Below are 17,087 nucleotides of genomic sequence, written 5' to 3'. Positions count from 1 at the left end.
TTATGGCAGACGTAACAAAGACACGACCCTTAGCCAACAACAGCTGAATAAGTCACTAGTATGAAAGCCCAGCCCTCTTGTGTCTACCTGGGATGAACTCTCAGGTACTGTGCCTCAGAGCCGCCTTGAAGGATCAGGCTGCAGCTGTCCTCCTAAGGGTTTTGCCTGAAAATGAAAACCTGTCATGCTTTTCCTATTTCCTTATCCTGCTATTCTGTTCCTATTCATTTTCCTTTTTACAAGTTTATTCCAAGAGCACTTCCTTTATACATCACTAGCACACAGATCTTTCCCTCAGGGTATGCTTCTATGGAACTGAACCCCAAAATGTCCCATTCACCATTAAAGCTCAGTGCCTGCCTGTGTAGATCAAATTCTCACCAGAGAGAAAGTAGAATCCATTTCCTTCAAGCTCATGAGACGGTAGGAAGAGTAGGAGAGATGGATATGGGGAGCAGATGGTCAGTTATCCATCCTGTTCTCCCTTCTCTAACCTTGGACTTTAGAATAGGAAGCTACAGTGAATACTGGAGGTTAATTATCAGGAAGCATAATTCTTACCCGTTCTTCCCTTTGGAGGGCAGAATAGAACATGATGACTTGAGTTCGCATGATTCATGATTAGGAGCTCTGCATAATCAGGTCTTGCAACATCGATCGCTCCTGTTTGATTCTTCTTGGAAAAAAAATACTGGAAATTAGATCACCTAGCATCCATTACAACCACCCTCTAGCTTCCTTTTCCATACAAAGTCAGAAATTTAAAAACTACATTTCCGAGGTTTCCTTGCCTCTAGAGTTCTGCATGTGACCCAGGTCGTTAACCTCAGGGTTCAACTTGGAGGCAGCAACATAAATTAAGGGTTGCATGTGGGAAGAGGTGATCATCCAGGAAGTACAGAGACTAAAGAATCTGATCTTCAGCTGTGGTGGCATTTCTGGCATCCAGTGCCAAAGACTGGAGTAGTGGGTCTGTGATAAGACTGTGCATTTTCCCAGGTTGTATGAACTCTTGAGACTTTGATCCTGAGATTATAGCACTTGTGGATCGTGTTGTTTGCAACTAAAAATCCTGGCAGACAAAGGAGGTATTTAAGAGAGGTTGTGAGATGGAGTCATTTAACCATGTGCTACAGAAACAAGGGACAGTGAATGGTTAGAAAGATAACTACAGCTACTACTCCAAAGCTACACTTGGTTCTTGACCTCAGAACATTTCTGCATGTCCCCAGTGGGTTGCCTACAGTCTAAATGGGTAGGATAGCCAGAGTGGGTTGCTATGGTACTGGTGTCTGTAACTTGGTGAATGACAAGCATAGAATGTTGTAGGTTATGAAAAGGGCCACAAAATATTCCTTTCCCTCTATCCATGCCCTTTGAGAGTGTATGTACTCTTTCAATTGCTTTAGCCAAAGAGACATTAGCAAACATTATGGAAACATAGGCTTGAATAGTGGACTGGAGTTTGCCCTCTTTCTCCTTTGGGAACTTGGTTACCATATAAAAAAACCCAGGCTAGCCTGCTGGATAACAAGGAGCATGTGGGCTAGTGATAGTAACATCCATTGCCCCTGCTGCTGCTGCTGCTAAGTCACTTCAGTTGTGTCCGACTCTGTGCGACCTCAAGACGGCAGTGCACTAGGCTCCTCTGTCCCTGGGATTCTCCAGGCAAGAACACTGGAGTGGGTTGCCATTTCCTTCTCCAATGCATGAAAGTGAAAAGTGAAAGTGAAGTCGCTCAGTTGTGCCCGACTCTTAGCGACCCCATGGACTGCAGCCTACCAGGCTCCTCCGTCCATGGGATTTTCCAGGTCCATTGCCCCTGCCTATCGCCAAATGTGTGGATGGGGACCTATGAGGCCACCCATCACCTGGCTGACCTGCCAACTGATCACAAATGTATGAACAAGCCCAGCTTGCCCCCATGAACCTGGCCCAGACAAAAACATGCCCAGAAAAATCATGAGTAAAACAGTTGCTTTAAACTACTGAACTTTAGAGTGGATTATTAGGCAGCTAAAGCTAACTGACATATTAAGACTCCAGAGAATTCTCAGGTGCCACTGGGAACAAAGATTGGGCCAAGTTGTTGTGAAAACAGGTCAAAAATTGCATCAGCCAAAATTTTAGCAGCGGATGCCAGTAGAACACACAGAGATGGGATCAGATCAATACCATCATATGGATTCCTTCTCCCCACTGCCCCCCAGTGCCATGAGGTACAGTATGCCTTACAGACCTCTTAAAAATAACAGTAGATGCAAAGAATATCTGAAATCTGGGCTCTTCCAAATGAAACTCAGTTTAAATTATTAGACTTAATGCCATTTACCAGGCTGGACTAAAAATTTTTATTCTATCTGTGGGGTAAACAAGAGTATACCAGTTATACAAAATTAAGAAGTTAGGATCAGGTGGCCATATATAAACAAGATAATATTTTAATAAATTAATTTCTGTGTAATTTACATTCCTGAAAGTTAATGTATCAACTAATTATTAATTATAAGAAGAATGTTTAAGTAACTTATGATACAGCACTTGATACATTATTTTCCAAAACTATTTAAAATGCTATTTGGGAAGGTTATTTATTAGTGTAGAAAATATTTACAATACAATTTTCGGTGTAAAATCACAATATAATATTATATATCCAGCATGATTTATATTTTTATAAAATAAGTTACCTTTGAATAGAAAGTAGGCTGAAACAAAGGACACATAATATTCAAAATGATTGTAGGCAATGGGTCTAGACATGATAATGTCTTTCTATATTTTCTAAATTATCTTTAATGAAAATGCACTGTCAATAATGTTGATTTTGAAAAATTTACATTGTGCTATATGACTTTTTTAAAATTTATTTTTATTGGAGTATGGTTTCTTTATGCATTGTACTATATAACTTTTAATGTTTCTTCTAGATCTAAGATTCAATGATTCTAAGAATTCAAATCCATTTACTGAAAAATGGTTTCATGATATACGATGCCTGTGTGATAATTTTAGTTAGTTTATTATAGCCAGTATCTAATAAATATGAGTGTCACTGGTAGTCAAATAACAATTTATTATTGGCTAGAAGAATCTACATTCCTACCATTACTCTTCCACTTCTGAGTCATAAATAATGATCATTAATTCTTGCTGGAACTGTGGGTTGTAAGCAAAGACTAAAAACTTCAAGACAAAAATGGGAACCATAGCCTCATACTTGTTGAGCATATACAGACCCACAACAGGGCTACACATGTCTGGGAAGGGGGCGGAAACTGTCTTCCTGAAACCCAAGCCAGAGAAAAAAAGCCTCAGGTTTCCAAGAACCATATATTCGTATTCAGCTAATTTTCTGGTAGGCTTTGTGCAAGTTTTTCTTTTTTTGCAGCAAGAGAATTCCGGAAAACCATGTGATAGTGTAGACATGAGCTTTTTAATTCTGTCTTTAAGAACCTTAACATTCTTATTGTTATTTATGGAATTAAGGAAGACTCAAGGGAAATGTAGTAGTAGAAGAAGCCAGTTCCTTTTCCTTATCTCACTAAGGATGAAGAGTATCTTAGATACAAATACTTATGGACTTCCCTGGTGGTCCAGTGCACTCCCAACGCAGGGGCCCCAGGTTTGATCCCTGGTCAAGGAATTAGATCCCACATGCTGCAACTAAGACTTGGTCCAGCCAAATAAATATTTTAAAAAGATATAAATACTTAGATGTTTGGGGCTTCCCTGGAGGCTCAGCAATAAGAAGCCACCTGTCATACAGGAGACCTGGGTTCAATCCCTGGGTCAGGAAGACCCTCTGGAGAAGGGAATGGCAACCCACTCTAGTATTCTGGCCTGGAGAATTCCATAGACAAAGGAGCCTGGTGGATTACAGTCCATGGGGTCGCAAAGAGTCAGACATGACTGAGCAGCTAAACAACAGCAGCAACTTAGAAGCTTTAGTGCAGCAATACAGAAAAGCTCATAGGAAAGGAGTGTGTGCGTGCAAAAACAGGATCAGTTATTCTTATATTTATAGCTGGTCAAACTGTGACCCACAGACCTCTGCTGGTCTGCAAGGTTTTTTAAAGTACCCAAATAGTGCTAACTAGCTCATGTACAGGTACTTGGTGTAGGTTTGCCTTATTGGTTTGTGTTAGTTCTCAGTGTTTCTTAAACGTTAATACTACCTTCCAAGCTGAAGTGCACACCTGTTAATTCAGGGGCTCTCTCTTATCAATCTTTGTATGCTCCCCCAATTACTCCCCAAATACTCCTGGAGCCCTGAACGTATCAATACTTCTTGGCATTTTGTTCCCTCTGCTTTGTGCTGCCTTCTGTTAGAGGGACAGAAAAAACCTGGCGCAGGTGGCCCAGTGTTTTCCTCCAGATTTTTTTTTTTTTTAATCATCTAGATTTTCATTACAGCCACTTTTTCTCCAAATGACCCAAGAATCCTTCCAATGGAGGAGTAATTTCAAATGGCTGCCACCATGCTGTACTCAGTATCACTGCTGCTTCTCAGTGACCAAGACTTTTGGTATCTTTTGGTTTCGGATCTTCATGATTGATAGTAGGTGTCTATAGTCTCCAGGTACGGCAACATTAATTAATCATCTTCAGCAGCTTTGTTCCTGTGTCAAATTCACTGTGCTGCTTTCTATCCTCAAAATAAGGACTTTCCCAGGAGCGCCTCAGTCTTTTATGCAAATACATGCCTGACCACCTGTTCTAACAATTAGCGAAACAGGGCCGACAGGTTCATATCCCTGATTGTTTTTCATCTGATGCCAGGAATATCACTCCTGCTGCCTCACTGCTGTTAGGGCTACGAGCGGTACAATACTTAGCATATAGGTAGCACTTATTCACAAAGGAATTTCTAATCTATGAGCCCACCTGATCTTCTCTAAACCCGGTGGGGTAGGTATATTCATCACTTTTATGAGAATTTTTGCTTTTCCTCTTTCAAGACTGCTGTCATGACTGTGGATATGAAGAGAGGATGAGCAAGATGAGAGGAAAAGACAGAGGGCAGCAGGAAGAGAGGGATTTTCTCATAAGCAGAATCTGTGAGAGGCTGAAGAAATAGGAATGAGATTAAAGAAAAGATGTGCTGGTAGAAGAACTGTGCTCTGGCATTTCTAGACATTGGAGAGATTTAGGAAGGCGAGGCAGAAATTGTCGCTGTCTCACAGGTATTGTTTTTCTTCCCTTTTTAACATCTTTTCTGCTATTCAGTTTTCTGAAGATTGTCACACCAGGGAGCAAAGGTGATGGAGGTGCAAATGATATTTTGCTTTTAAAATTGATGAAGGGGGTACTTTCCTGGTAGTCCAGTGGTTAAGACTCCAGGCTCCCAATGCATGGGGCTCTGGCTCAATTCCTGGTCAGGGAACTAGATTCCACATGCCACAACTAAGAGTTCACATGCTGCAACTAAGAACTGGCACAGCCAAATAAATAAGTTTAAAAATGTAAAAAACAAACTGACGAAGGGAAAGACTGCTATTTAAATATGGTATGTTACTCTAACTCAAAAAAAATGAAATCTTTGTGGCATCAGAGAAAGACAGTTGAGAGAATCTGAAAGAAGCATGGGCATAACCAAAGAGTAATTCAAACTGTCAATTCTTAGTTGATCTAAGAGTTGATCTAAGGTACCATAGTTGATCTTTATCCCACAAAACAGTACTCTGCCTCAACTGAAAGGTACAGCAGGATAACAGTTAGAGACAGACCAAGATAGCTAAGGCATTTGACCTTTACTTCCTCATAGAAGAGCTGAGAATTCAAAACTCAGAGATGTCAGAGTCTTGGCTTCTGAACTGAAAAACAAAGCCAAGGTTATAGCTGAAGAGAAAATAATTGTGAGTGAGGGTGGAGGAAGGGGTAAATTAGGAGGCTGGGATAAATATACATACTACACTATATTAAACAGGTAACCAACAAGGCTTCCCAGATAGCTCAAACAGTAAAGAATCTTCCTGCAATGCAGGAGACCTAGGTTTGATCCCTGAGTCAGGAAGATCCCCTGGAGAAGGGCATGGCAACCAACTCCACTATTCTTGCCTGGAGAATCCCATGGACAGAGGAGCCTTGTGGGCTACAGTCCATGGGGTAACAAAAAGTTAGACATGACTGAATGACTAACACACACACACCCAACAAGGACCTACTGTATAGCGCAGAGAACTATACTCAGTATTTTGTAATAATCTATAAGGGTTGCAAAGAGTTGGACACGACTGAGTGACTAACCCTTTCACCTTTCATAATGGAAAAGAATCTGAAAAATTATATACATATATATATATATATATATCTGAATTGCTGTACTGTATACCTGATACTAACACAGGATTGTAAATCAACTATACTTCAATAAAAGAAGGATTAAAAAACAGAAAGTATTTGAAAGACTGTATCATCAGTAATGGATAGTTTTCTTCACCCTAAACCTAGAAACAGATTCATAGACTGGTGAAAAAGGAGACAAGGTCAGAAAACAGGAAAGAGCTTGAACATCAATGCAGTTCCTGAAAGGAGGCCCTCTGCCCTGCCCATTGTTGCCAAAATTGGGCCAAGTCCTTGAGGGATGGGGAGAACTGAACCCTATAAAGCCACTAAAGGATGTCTTAGGTTCATATTGGCAACCACATTCAAAATATACCACTGCTTTCAAATACCACCATTTACTCAGGTTTAATTAATAGGGTGCAAGGCAGGAGAAACAGCATACATACTGACAGTACCACAAAGGTCTTAACAACTTCCAGGCATGACTTCCAATGTCCTTAAATACTCCACAAAGGACTGCCAAGGGCACAGAGATGAGACTGAGTACAGATGGGGTGCTTCAGATGAGGGATGCTCTGGGGTCTTGTAAGCATTTCTGTTTTTATAGTATTGTAAATCTTACAGGAGTACATGACTAGATTCCATTCCTCAGTACTTCTTATTGGGGGGAATTGGAGGAAGGGTACACAGAGCCTCCCTGTACATTTTTTCAACTTCCTGAGAATCTATAATTGTTTCAAAATAACAAGTAAAGACATTTGAAAAAATGTATAGTAACTATGGAGAAAATTTTATCAAATGAAACAAATTATATAAAATGGTATGGACAGTAAAAGTACCATCAACTATGAAAATGAAATATACATTTGGAAAAAAAAAACTAGGAGGATTTTTTATGCCCAAACTAATAATGGTTATACTGTGACATTAAGATTATGTAGGCTTATTTTTCTTTTTTCTAATTTCAAAGTTTCATTATAAGATTTATGAGACATAGTTAAAATAATTAAACATATACCTTGAAAAATGGAAATAAGAGAAACTCTGATTTTCAGATAATAAAAGCATCTCAGAATTGAGAGGGACAAAGAGAAAATCTCATTCAACCTCTACCTCACTGAACATCTCCAATGACAATAAACTCTTATCTTTGGTGGCCCATGTTTTTGTCAGATTGGATATTATTCAGTTCAGTTCAGTCGCTCAGTTGTGCCTGACTCTTTGCAACCCCATGAACCACAGCACGCCAGGCCTCCCCCTGCATCACCAACTCCGGGAGTCCACCCAAACCCATGCCCATCAAGTCGGTGATGCCATCCACTCATCTCATCCTCTGTAGTCCCCTTCTCCTCCTGCCCTCAATCTTTCACAGCATCAGGGTCTTTTCTTTTTTTAATATAAATTTATTTATTTTAATTGGAGGCTATTACTTTACAATATTGTATTGGTTTTGCCATACATCAATATGAATCTGCCATGGGTGTACCCGTGTTCCCCATCCTGAACCCCCCCTCTCCCTCCCCATACCATCCCTCTGGGTCATCCCAGTGCACCAGCCCCAAGCATCCTGTATCATGCATCGAACCTGGACTGGCAATTCGTTTCACAAATGAGTGAGCCCTTTGCATCAGGTGGCCAAAGTATTGGAGTTTCAGCTTCAACATCAGTCCTTCCAAAGAACACCCAGGACTCATCTCCTTTAGGATGGACTGGTTGGATCTCCTTGCAGTCCAAGGGACTCTCAAGAGTCTTCTCCAACACCACAGTTCAAAAGTATCAATTCTTCGGTGCTCAGCTTTCTTCACAGTCCAACTCTCTCATCCATACATGATATTATAATTGCTATAAATGTATTATTTTGAGTCAAAATGTACCTCTTTATGATATCCAGGCTTTGTAGATATTTAAAAATAAATTATTTTTGAGGGTAATGAGTAGGTTCATTTTCTGACTGTGCTGATGGCTTCTTGCATGTGTGTTAAAATTTGTCAAATTTTACATTTTAAATATGCACAATTTATAAAATGTCAACTCTATCTCAATAAACCCATTTAAAAAATAGAAATATGGGAGAATCTGGGAAGTATAAAAAGAAATACTCCTTCATGTTATCATAGACTCACACAACTATTGGGATGTTGAGAAACCATCCGGTTCATGTCTTCAGGCAAGACCAAACTGAGAAGAACTTAAATTGTTAAGCCCTTTCTCAAAACTCTTCAAAGAAACTTCTAACATTTTTTAACCTTTAAATTTTTTTTCTAATATATAACTACTGAAAACTTCTACTCTAAACCAATCACCTCTTGTTTGTACTAAACAAGCATGGAGTCCAATTGTTCTTATTGAGGTATCCTATATATTAATTAAATGTCACTGAAGCTCCTGAGAAACATGCCACAGAAATAAATTAGGCAACGCTTTTCCCTACATTATAAATCTAGAAAATAACCTTGCAAATCCTCTTTGCCATTCCCTTCAATTCAGATCAAGCATAATGCCTGAATAGATCATTTTTGGATCTCTCTCGTCTGGACCTCATCACTTCTCACCATCTTGCTGTACTTTCCAGAGGCATATGGAGCTCCAGAGCTGATGAGATAATAAAAATTCCATCAAAAGCCTCAGTCTATCCTGGTGAAGAATACCTTTACCATGTTTTCAGAGGCCCCTATCTTCCACAGCCAAACTAGATCCCTATGATAGGTCATCTGAGGAGGAAAAGAAGAGGGACGGGGAGAGGGTATCTTCCACCATTTCTGGTTCATGAGATATTATGACAAACTATTGATACCCTTGAGCATTTCTAAAGTGGCTTAATTCTGTATATAACTTGGATAAAGTTACTTGATATTAATTTCTACTAGGTTCTTTCTTTGAAAAAGTGGCCCAGCATATTTGGTAGATTGGCTCAGCATTCTTCAGGCACTGGATTGATTAATTTATGCATTACCCCATTTACTCACTCTTTTAATCAATTTGCATTGGATATTTCCTAGGTATTACAAAATCTGCTATGCATAGTGTTGGTATAGTATATTGAGCAGGTCCAGGAGACAGAATAAACAGGTAAAACAGAAGTAAAAAACAGTACAAGTCAGAATAAGTGTTATGAAGGAAATAAGCAGAATGCCATAACAGCAAATAATGAATGTTCTGGGAGGGCTGATTTGGATAGGGTGGCTAGTTTGTCTAACAAGAAAATATTTAATTGACTCCTAAAGTATAAGAAGTTTGTTAAGGTAGGTGTGTGGTTATTAAGAATTTTCTGGAAGAAATTATTCTCGTCCAGGGAAAGGCAATATGGTGCATTGGAAAAAGTACAGGCTTTGGGACTGAATGACACTGATCTTGAATATTTGTTTACCAACTGTTTTCTGTGTAGCCATAGACATTTTGTTAACACTTACGAACTTTGGTAGAGAATAATACTTATTAGTATTTATTTTGGTGATTAAATGTATATTTCCTGTAACATTTCTATTATTTTTTATAAACATCAATTACCTATTTTCTCCTAAACAGAGGAATCATCTCTTAACATATGTATAAAGGAATCTGCAATAGTTTTAGGCATTGACAGTATGTTTTACAGATGCTAGGCACAAAAATAATTATCTTGATTTCATATGTGGAAAGTTGAAAGTTAGACAAGTTTAATGTTCCTCAATGCCACAATGACAGCACAGAGAGGGAGTCAAACTTAGTTCAGTACATCAGCTTCCAACTTGTTTTAACACACTATGTAGGACTGTCAGCAAGGTGAGGGCTGGGGCAGTGTCATATTCATCTTCGACTGTACTGTGATCAGCCTGGTATATAAGAGGACTGTGTTCTAAAACTAATAATATGATAGAAAACAGTGTGGAGGGTCCTCAGAAAACTAAAAGTAGAATTGCTCTATGATCCAGTAATTCCACTCCTGGGCATATACTCAGACAAAACTATAACTCAAAAAGATACATGTACCTCAGTGTTCATAGTAGCACTACTTACAGTAGCCAGGATATAGAAGCAACCTAAATGTCCATCAACAAACGAATGGATAAAGAAGAGCTGGTGCAAATATACAATGGAATGTTACTCAGTCATAAAAAAGAATGAAATAATGCCATTTTTAGTAACATGGGTGAACCTAGAGATAAACATACCAAATGAAGTGAGTCAAAGAGAAAGACAGATATTATAAATCACTTACACGTAGAATCTAAAATATGGCACAAATTAATCTATCTATGAAACAGAAACAGACTCACAGACAGAGAACAGACTTGTGATTGCCAAGGAAGAGGGGAGTGAGGGAGGGAAGGACTGGGAGTTTGCAGTTAGCAGATGTAAACTATTATATACAGGATGGATAAACAACAAGGTCCTACTGTATAGCACAGGGAACTATATTCAGTATCTTGTACTAAACCATAATGGAAAAGAATATAAAAAAGAATATATGTGTATTACTGAGTCAGTCACTTTGCTGTACAGCAGACATTGGCACAACATTGTAAATCAATAATACTTCAATAAAAAATTAAATTATGAATTAAAAACCTAATAGTGCAAATACTCTTACCCCTTCTCCTCCTGGAATTATTACAAAAGCAAAAGGGAGGAAAATGCTGTACAAACTTCATTTTGAATAAAACCAGGGGACAAGTAATCCTCAGACACTAAAATATATTTACATGCATTTGTGTATATATATATATATGTATATATATATATACACAGTATATTTATATATGTAAATATATAAGGAAGGAAGCTGAGACTGAGTATAAGTGTATAGGAGGGAGTGAACAGAAGCCCTTGGGAATGGTGAGAGGGAGTAATAATGGAAGCTCTCAGAAAATATCAGAAAGGAAGGGGCTTACTCAGATGTGCTAAAGCTATATAGATTGTGTATAACTGTAGGTACAGAAACTGGGTCTTCTGGCCTGGAGGCAGAAGCTCTCAGAAGTCCAGTCTGGGTCAGAGAAGCAGAAGAGCTGGGGCTACATGGATAATCCACAGATGTGCCATAACTGCAGGAAGCAATGTGTCTCTGTGGTAGCAGAGGAGGAGCCTTTGTTCTGTGAAGTCACTCTTGCGATCATTCCCCTCACCCCCTGCTGTAAACATGGACTGGAAGTAGCTGACCCTCAAGAATATAACCTACTTACCATGAGTAATAGAAAAGAAACAGGCATACAGACACCATATCAAAAAACAATGTATGATATAGCAGTAAATATTACCAATACCTGAAAATGCTCACCAGAAGAATGTTGCCTTGGATAAGGAAAACTGTGACTAATAGACATAACTGGTGCCTGCTTCAACCCCTTTGCACTCACAGTTCCTGAAAATGCTGTTGGCTATTTGCTGCAAGCTCCTGTGGCTTCATGACAACTAATACAAGGTGGGCAAGGGTTTATGTCCCCAGAAGCAGCCCTCAATCAATAATAAACTCACCACTTTGGAAATGTGAGGGACAATTCTGAGATGGGTTCTACGTCTTATCATTCAACATTACCTGGGATCTTAATAGACTTCCAGAATCTCAGACCTGCTGAACAAGTATCTGTTCTTCAAAAAGATCCCGTGGTGATCTATGTGACTTTAAATAAAACTTGAGAATCCTTGTTATATACAGTCTCCTAGAGGACCCCAACAGGATTGGAACCTACTGTCCACAGCAGTAACCTGCCCATAAATGCACCTACTATTGGCTGCTGTCCTTTTGTCCTTTTCTTGTCTCAGTTTACCAGTCTCACACCAGTATTTCTTAGGATCCCCTCCCAAATAAACAACTTGCCTCACTGTCAGGAAGCATTTAACAGGAGGTTTCATGTGTGCTGTTTTGGATCTGTCAGGAGTCTTCTGTTCCTTATTAATAAGGAGAGGCAAACCTCTCCCTGGGCTGAGGGATCCAGGCATTTCCTTCATTAGGTTTTCAATACGATGATAAGTACCCTCTTCCTTCTTGTGAACCATACGGTGAAAGTGATTGTTTACAACTCTCTCTCTCTCTTTAATATGGATCGCCTATGTTTTGTAAGTCTGGAATTTTAATCTTCGTCTTTGCTGAGAATAACTATGGTATATATGCCCACACCATGTTGATTAAAACACCTTTGCTCCATCAGAGCTTTGGTCCCCATGTCTTTCTTTGTCTCTCTCAGGCTATTTCTCTGGAGCACAGAGGCCCTCTGAGTTCACGTTCCTGCCCAGGATTCTAAGACCCTCTCGAGAAGGCACTCTGCGCCTTCACCCCATTGAGAGGGTGCCTGAGGCCTCCGTGAACAGAGCAAGCCCCGTGCAGGGGCTTTATTGGCTTTCTGCGTAAACCAAGGGATATCAGCCTCTTTTAGGGCTTCCCTGGTGGTTCAGAGGTTAAAGCGTCTGCCTCCAATGCAGGAGACCCGGGTTCGATCCCTGGGCTGGGAAGATCCCCTGGAGAAGGAAATGGCAACCCACTCCAGTACTCTTGCCTGGAGAATCCCATGGACTGAGGAGCCTGGTGGGCTGCAGTCCACGGGGTCACAGAGTCGGACACGACTGAGGGACTTTACTTACTTACTTACTCTTTCCTTTACTTTCTCATTGGTCGACTAGACCACCTCAACACCTCATATCCTTATCTTAGAATCTATTTCTGAGGGAACTCAACCTATGATGGTTACCACACATTTTATCAAGAAACCAAAGAAAAGAAGGAAAGAAAGAAAGAAAGCAATTGCCACTTGGAAGAATAGTTGCAAAGAAGGAATGGTAGAACTCAGGGAAAAGATAACATGAGGCAGAATATCAAGTGAGTTGTCAGAACATGGGAGAGTATGAGAAGAAAAGTGGCTGAATCACAGAAATAAAGATAGAATCAGGAGGAAAAAAGATCACAGGTATAATTATAGATACTAGAGTAAACAAGTGGGAGATAAATAGAAGACAGAAATGAAAACAGTTATCCTAATGAAGTTGAAATAAAAAAATTAAAAGAGATTAGAAAGAAAATAATAGTTATAGAAGACAGCCAAAATACACTGCAGTCCCAGGAGAAGAAAAACAGATTTTTAAATATTAAAAAAACTTTCTTTAAACAAAAGATAATCTTTATATTGTTGGCTAGGAAAAAAACTGACAGAATGGTTTGCATTAAAACATGTACTGGTAAATTTACCAGGCCTTAAAAATAAATGAAGGATCCAAATTGAATACATTTACTAACATAGTCACACCTACACTTCAAATCAAAATTTGTAAGTACATTATGAAAATTCTTTTTTAGTACATCAGTTATAAAAATATATATATAAAAGAATCCATTGGGCAATCAGGCAAAAAAAAAAAAAATCAAGTCACTCAAGCAGGCCTCAGATTTCTCCATAGTATCAATCAAGGCCAAAAGACAAGGGTGAACTTCTACAAAATACACAAGGAACAAAAGTATGTGCTGAGAAAAACACTGTCTGACATAAATCATACCAATGTTTTCTTAGGTCAGTCTCCCAAGGCAATAGAAATAAAAGCAAAAATAAACAAATGGGACTTAGTCAAATTTACAAGCTTCTGTACAGCAAAGGAAATAGTAAACAAAACGAAAAGACAACCTACAGAACGGGATAAAATATTTGCAAATGATATGAACAACAAGGGCTTAATTTCCAAAATATACAAACAACTCATACAATTCAACAAAACAAAAAAAAATAAACAACCCAATTGAAAAAATGGGCAGAAGACCTAAATTGACACTTCTCCAAAGAAGACATGCAGATGACTAACAGGCACATAAAAAGATGCTCAACACTGCTAAACATTGGAGAAATACAAATCAAAACTACAGTGAGGTATCACTTCATACCAGTCAGAATGATCATCATTTAAAAAGTCTACAAATAAATCCTGGAGAGGGTGTGGAGAAAAGGGAACCCTCTTACACTGTTGGTGGCAATGTATGTTGGTGTAACTAAAGAAAACATGGAGGTTTAGCAAAAAAGTAAAAGCAGAGTTGCTATATGATCCAGCAATCCCACTCCTGGGCACATAACCAGATAAAACTAAATTCAAAGAGATACATGGACGCTTATGTTCATAGCCGCACTCTTCACAATAGCCAAGACATGGAAACAGCCTAAATGTTCATCGACAGATGAATGGATAAAGATGTGGCACAACTAATGAGCCCGTGCTCTACAACTACTGAAGCCCATGTGCTCAAGAGCCTGTGCTCTGCAACAAAAGAAGCCGCCACAATGAGAAGCCTGTGCACTGCAACTAGAGAGTAACCCCTGCTCACTGCAACTAGGGAATGCCTGAGCAGAAACGAAGATCCAACACAGACGGTAATAATAAAAAGATGTGGCATGTATATCTGGTGGAATACTAGTCAGTCATAAAAAAGAGTGAAATAATGCCATTTGCAGCAACATGGATGCAACTGGAGATGATCATGCTCAGTGAAGTCAGTAAGAGAAAGACAAATATATATAATTTACATGAGGAATCTAAAATATGACACAGAGGAACCTCTCTATGAAACAGAGAACAGGCTTGTGGCTGCCAAGGGGGAGGGAGTTGGGGGGGAGAAATGGAATGGGAGATTGGGGTTAGCAGATGCAAGCTATTATATATGGAATGGATAAAGATCTGGATACCTCAGAAGGTACAAGGATAAATGCTTCAATTGCAAGACAATTCTTGCTGAAAATGTGCTTTATAAAATTTTATTCCATAGCTTTGTGAAATTATCTAATGGGCCAAGAAAATTCACTGAGCTAGGGATCTGTAGGCATAAGAAATTCCAAAGGATTCATTTGAGGCATCATATTGAACACATTAATCACCTAGATTGAGAGATACAAACTTTCTTCACCCATATATTCTATCAATATCAGTTCATATACTCCTATAGAAGAATTGGTTAGATACTCTCAAACTTCTCCAATGTAAGGACCCCTTTTTAGCCATCAAAACATTTTTAAGATCCACAAAGTTTGAAAAAATGCATTGTTGCAAATTAACACTATTGATTCCATAATGCTATAATCAGTTCAGTTCAGTTGCTCAGTTGTGTCTGACTCTTTGCGACCCCATGGACTGCAGCACGCCAGGCCTCCCTGACCATCACCAACTCCCAGAGCTTGGTCAAACTCACGTCCATTGAGTCGGCGATGCCATCCAGCCATCTCATCCTCTGTCATCCCCTTCTCCTCCCACCTTCAATCTTTCCCAGCAGTAGGGTCTTTTCCAATGAGTCAGTTCTTCACATCAGATAGCCAAAGTATTGGAGTTTCAGCTTCAGCATCAGTCCTTCCAATGAATATTCAGGACTGATTTCCTTTAGGACTGACTGGTTGGATCTCCTTGCAGTCCAGGGAACTCTCAAGAGTCTTCTCCAACACCATAGTTCCAAAGCATCAATCTTTCAGTGTTCAGCTTTCTTTATGGTCCAATGCTCACATCCATACATGACTACTGGAAAAACCATAGCTTTGACTATGTGGACCTTTGTCAACAAAGTAATGTCTCTGCTTTTCAATATGCTGTAGAGGTTGGTCATAGCTTTCCTTCCAAGGAGCAAGCATCTTTTAATTTCATGGCTGCAGTCACCATCTGCAGTGGCTTTGGAGCCCCCCAAAATAAAGCCTCTCACTGTTTCCATTGTTTCCCCATCTATTTGCCATGAATGCCATGATCTTAGTTTTTTTGAATGTTGAGTTTTAAGCCAGCTGTTTCACTCTTGTCTTTCACTTTCGTCAAGGGGCTCTAGTTTCTCTTCACCTTCTGCCATAAGGGTGGTATCATCTATGTATCTGAAGTTATTGATATTTCTCCCGGCAATCTTGATTCCAGCTTGTCCTTCATCTAGCCTGGCATTTTGCATGATGTACTCTGCATAGAAGTTAAATAAGCAGGGTGACAATATGTAGCCTTGACATACTCCTTTCCTAATTTGGAACCAGTCCGTTGCTCCATATCCAGTTCTAACTGTTGCTTCTTGACCTGCATACAGATTTCTCAGGAGGCAGGTAAGGTGGTCTGATATTACCATCTCTTGAAGAATTTTCCACAGTTTGTTGTGATCTACACAGTCAAAGGCTTTGGAGTAATCAATAAAGCAGAAGTAGATGTTTTTCTGGAATTCCCTTGCTTTTTCAATGATCCAACAGATGTTGGCAATTTGATCTCTGGTTCCTCTGCCTTTTCTAAAACCAGCTTGAACCTCTGGAAGTTCATGGTTCATGTTCTGTTGAAGCCTGGCTTGGAGAATTTTGAGCATTACTGTGCTAGCATGTGAGATGAGTGCAATCATGCAGTAGTTTGAACATTCTTGGCATTGCCCTCCTTTGGGATTGGAATGAAAACTGACCTTTTCCAGTCCTGTGACCACTGCTGAGCTTTCCAAATTTGTTGGCATATTGAGTGCAGCACTTTAACAGCATTATCTTTTAGGATTTGAAATAGCTCAACTGGAATTCCATCACCTCCACTAGCTTTGTAGTGATGCTTCCTGAGGTCCATTTGACTTCATATTCCAGGATGTCTGGCTCTAGGTGAGTGATCACACCATTGTGGTTAGCTGGGTCATGAGGATCTTTTTTGTATAGTTCTGTGTATTCTTGCCACCTCTTCTTAATATCCTCTGCTTCTGTTAGGTCCATACCATTTCTGTCCTTTATCCAGCCCATCTTTGCATGAAATGTTCCCTTGGTATCTCTAATTTTCTGAAGAGATCTCTAGTCTTTCCCATTCTTTTTTTTTTCACTATTTCTTTGCATTGATAACTTAGGAAGGCTTTCTTATCTCTCCTTGCTATTCTT

General features: G+C 39.4%; 2 non-coding genes across 2 annotated transcripts; both read left to right on the top strand.

The window, feature by feature from the left end:
• The first annotated feature begins 538 nt into the window (after window positions 1–538).
• On the top strand, window positions 539–672 carry LOC114111811 (U8 small nucleolar RNA). Its single transcript, XR_003587552.1, has one exon. It is a non-coding gene; the product is annotated as a U8 small nucleolar RNA (small nucleolar RNA).
• Window positions 673–12,642: 11,970 nt separating this feature from the next.
• On the top strand, window positions 12,643–12,714 carry TRNAW-CCA (transfer RNA tryptophan (anticodon CCA)). Its single transcript has one exon. It is a non-coding gene; the product is annotated as a tRNA-Trp (tRNA).
• The last annotated feature ends 4,373 nt before the right edge of the window (window positions 12,715–17,087 follow it).

This window comes from Ovis aries, chromosome X, assembly GCF_016772045.2.
Source record: "Ovis aries strain OAR_USU_Benz2616 breed Rambouillet chromosome X, ARS-UI_Ramb_v3.0, whole genome shotgun sequence".
Lineage (NCBI taxonomy): Eukaryota > Metazoa > Chordata > Mammalia > Artiodactyla > Bovidae > Ovis > Ovis aries.
This window is presented reverse-complemented; position numbering and strand designations above follow the sequence as displayed.